At 35.4% G+C, this 4,465-nt stretch overlaps 1 pseudogene; it reads left to right on the forward strand.

The window, feature by feature from the left end:
* Positions 1 to 445: 445 nt before the first annotated feature.
* LOC143672034 (elongation factor 1-alpha 1 pseudogene) lies at positions 446 to 1,311 on the forward strand (annotated as a pseudogene).
* The last annotated feature ends 3,154 nt before the right edge of the window (positions 1,312 to 4,465 follow it).

Raw genomic sequence — 4,465 nt, forward strand, 5'->3', positions numbered from 1 at the left:
AAACTTTATTTAAAGATGGACAAAAGACATGGACAGACACTTTCCCAAAGAGAAACCACAAATATATGAAAAACTTATGAAAAGATTTTCAACTTCACTGACTATTAGTGAAATGCAAATCAAGACCACAGTGACATATCATCTCACTTCTACTAGTACAGTCATTATTAAGGAAACAGGAAACTACAAGTGCTGGAAAGGATGTGGAGAAAGAGGTACACACATTCACTGTTGGTGGGAATGTAGAATGGTGCAACCACTCAGGAAGGCTATTTGGTGGTTCCTCAGGAAGCTAAGTACAGAATTGCCAAATGATCCAGCAATCCCATTATTAGGTAGATATTCAAAGGAACTTAAGGTAAGGACACAAATGGATATTTTCACACCAATGTTTATAGCAGCATTATTCATGTTTGATAAGATATAGAAGCAGCAAAAATGTCAGATGATATATGAGGAAATTGTTAAGGAAGTCAGCACCTCCATTAAGAAAATTGGCTACAGCCCTGATATAGTAGCATTTGTGCCAATTTCTGTTTGGAATGGTGACAACATCGTGGAGCCAAGTGCTCACATGCCTTGGTTCAAGGGATGAAAAGTCACCCATAAGGATGGCAATGTCAGTGGATCAGTGCTGCTTGAAGCTCTGGATTGCATTCTGCCACCTACTTGTCTAACTGACAAGCACTTGCGTCTACCTCTTCAGGATGTCTATATAATTAGTGGTATTGGTACTGTGCCTGTGGGCTGAGTGGAGACTAGTGTTCTCAAAATGGGCATGGTGGGCACCTCTTCTCCAGTCAATGTTACAACCGAAGTAAAGTCTGTTGAAATGCACCATGACTTTGAGGGCATGTGGGCTTCAATGTCAAGAACATGTCTGCAAAAGATGTTCATCATGGCAATGGGGCTGTGACCACAAAACCGACCCACCAATGGAAGCAGCTGGCATCACTGCTCAGATGATTGTCCCGAACCATCCAGGCCAAATCAGTGCTGGCTATGTACCTATGCTGGATTGTCACACAGCTCACATTGTTTTCCAGTTGACTGAGCTGAAGGAGAACATTGATTGCCTTTCTGTCAAGAAACTGGAAGATGGCCCCAAATTGCTGAAATCTGGTGATTCTGCCATCATTGATATGGTTCCTGGGAAGCCCACGTGTTGAGAAATTCTTTGACTATCCCCCTCTGGGTCATTTTGCTGTTTGTGATATGAGACAGACAGTTGCTGTGGGTGTCATCAAGGCAGTGGAAAAGAAGGCTGCTGGAGCTGGCAAGATCATCAAGTCTGTCCAGAAAACTAAATGAACCTTACCCATAAAACCTGCCACCCCAGACTTAATCAGTCATGAAAGAACAGTCTCTGAAGTGTTTGTCTCAATTGGCCATGTAAGTTTAATAGTAGATGACTGGTTAATGATACCAATGCATTGTAAAACCTTCAGAAGGAAAGGAGTGTTTTGTAGACTATTTGTTTCATGTGGCAGTTTTAAGTTTTTAAAATCAGTACTTTTTAAATGGAAACAATGATCAAAACTCTGTTACAGAATTTTGAGATTCATTAAAACAAAGTTTAATGAGAAAAGAAAAGATCAATTATCCAAAGGTGTGCGGGTTTATTTCTGAAATGCAAATTTGATTCCATTATTCTATATGTCTGTCTTTATGCCCCAACCATGCTGTTTTGATTACTGTAGTTTTGTAATGTTTTAATATTAGAAAGGGTGAGTTCTCCAAACCTGATCCTTTTTTTCAAGACAGTTTTAGCTATTTGGGGCCCCTAACCCTTCCATATGTATTTGATGATTGGCTTTTCTGTTGGCTAGTGCAAAGAAGCCTGTTGGAATTTTCTTTGGAATTACATTGAACATCACTCTGTATATCATTTTGTATAGAATTGACATCTTAATAATACTTAGAGATTTTCAATCCATGAACCCAGAATGTCTTTCCAATTATTTAGGTTTTCTTTAATTTCTTTCAGCAATGTTTTGTAGTTTTCCATGTACAAGTTTTCACATCATTGATTAAATTTATTCCTAGATATTTGATTCTTTTAGTTGGTATTGTAAATGGATTTTTTTTCTTGATTTCCTCTCAGATTGTTCTTTACTGGAAACAGCACTGATTTTTGCATGTTGATCTTGTACAGTGCCCCTTTGCTGAATTCATTGTTGAATTTGAATTGCTACTATTTTGTCGAGAATTTTTGCATCTATATCCATGAGGGATATTGGTCTATAATTTTATTTGCTTTTGATAACTTTATCTGGCTTTGTTATTATGGTAGTGCTGGCCTCATTGAATAGTAGGGAATTGTTGGTTCCTCTTTAATTTTTTGAAAAAGTATGAGCAGAATTGGTTTTAGCTCTTCTTTGAATGTTTGGAAGAATTCACCTGTGAAGACATCTGCTCCTGGGCATTTCTTCGTTATAAAGTTTTTGATAACTGATTCAAACTCTTTACTTGTTTCTTGGTCTGTTGAGATCTTCTATTTCTTGAATCACTGTAGGTAGTTTTTGTGTTTCTAAGAATTTGTTCATTCTCTCTAGGTTATCCAATTTATTGGCATGTTAATGTTTATAGTATCCTCATAATCGTTTTCATTTTTGAGGGATCAGTAGTAACGTCCCCCCTTTATTCCCAGTTTTGGTTATTTGCATCTTCTCTCTTTGGTCTTTGTCAGTCTAGTAAAAGGGTTTCACTTGTATTGATCTTTTCAAAAAACAACTTTGGTTTTATTGATTCTCTCTACTGTTTTTATTCTCTATTTCATTTATCTCTGCTCTACTCTTTGTTATTTCCTTCATTCTGCTCACTTTCTGTTTAGTTTGCTGTTCTGTTATTCATTCTTCCGTGTTTGAGGTGAGGTCTTTGATCTGTGCTGTTTCTTCTTTTTAAATACAAATGCTTCATGCTATACATTTTCCTCTGAGCACTGCCTTCACAGTGTCCTATCAGTTTTTATATGCTGTGTTTTCATGTTAATTTTTCTCAAGAATTTTCCTGATGTTCCTTGAGATTTAATCTTGACCCATTGTTTGTCAATGTGTTGTTTAAATTCCATTTATTTTTTGATTTTCCGGTTCTTCCCCTGCTATTGATTTCTAGTTTCATTCCATTATGTTACAGAAAATGCTTTAAATACTTTCAACCTTTTAAATTCTTTGAGAATTGCTCTGTGACCTAACATGTGGTTTATCTTGGCAAATGATCCATGTACATTTGAGAAGAAAGTGTATTCTTTGTGGGGTGCAGTGTTCTGTCTGTTCATTTATAGTATTGTTCAAGTTCTCTGCTTCTGTATTCAATTTCTGTATAGATATTCTATCCATTGATGAAAGTGCTGTACTAAAGTCTCCAACTATTGTTGTAGAGGTGATATTTCTCCCTTCAGTTTTGACTCATGTGTTTTGGGGCACTGTTGTTAAGTGCATAAATATTTATAATTGTTACTTCCTCTTGGGTAATTGACCCTTTTATTAATACTTAGAGTCTTTGTCTCTTGTAACAGATTTTGACTTAATGTCTTTTTTGTCTTATGTTAGCATAGCTAGCCTAGTTCTCTTTGCATAGAATAGTTTCATCCTTTCATTTTCAACCTGTTTGTTTCTTTTTGTCTAAGGTGAGTCTTTTGTAAAAATCATATCGTTGGATTGCACTTTTAAATCTGTGTCTTTTTATTGCAGATCTTCATCCATTCACATTCATTGTACTTACTCAAAAGAAGGACTTACTTCAGCCATTTTGTCCTTTGTCTCATACATCTTATATCCTTTTGTCCGAATTTTATTTTATTGCAGCATTTTTGCGTGCATATTTCCTCTTTCATAATGTAATAGATTGATCCCTTTCTCATTTCCATTTCTGTGTTTCTGCATATATTTTAAATACATTCTTTGTGAGGTTTGTATTAAAGAACCTAATTTTATAATATGGTATTTTGCAAACATAAGTTAATTTCAATAGAATACACATTCTCTGCTTTGCACCCCTACATTTCCCCTCTTTATCTTATTTTGTCATGTGATATCGTTTTATATTTTGTGAATCCATAACATGGAAATAAATCTATTTCCTTTTCAATTATATTCTAAATTCCAAAAAGAAATAAAGAGTAGTTATATACTAAGGAATCCATACTATTAGATTTTTTATTTGCCCATGTAATTACATTTACTGGAAATCTTCATTTCTTCATACTGCTCCAAATTATTATCTCAGGTCCTTTTCTTTCAACTGAACTCCCTTTAGCACTTCTTGTAGGGCATGTCTCTTTGTGACAAACTCTCCCAGTTTTTGTTTATCAATGAATGTCTTAAACTCTCCATCATTTGTGAAGGACAGTTGTACCAGATAAAGGATTTTTGACTAAATTTTTCTCTTTCAGTACAGTAAATAAGCCATACCACTGTTCTCTCGCTTCTGTGGCTTCTGATGAAAACTCAGCACTCAGACATTG

Source organism: Tamandua tetradactyla, chromosome X, assembly GCF_023851605.1.
Source record: "Tamandua tetradactyla isolate mTamTet1 chromosome X, mTamTet1.pri, whole genome shotgun sequence".
Taxonomy (NCBI): domain Eukaryota; kingdom Metazoa; phylum Chordata; class Mammalia; order Pilosa; family Myrmecophagidae; genus Tamandua; species Tamandua tetradactyla.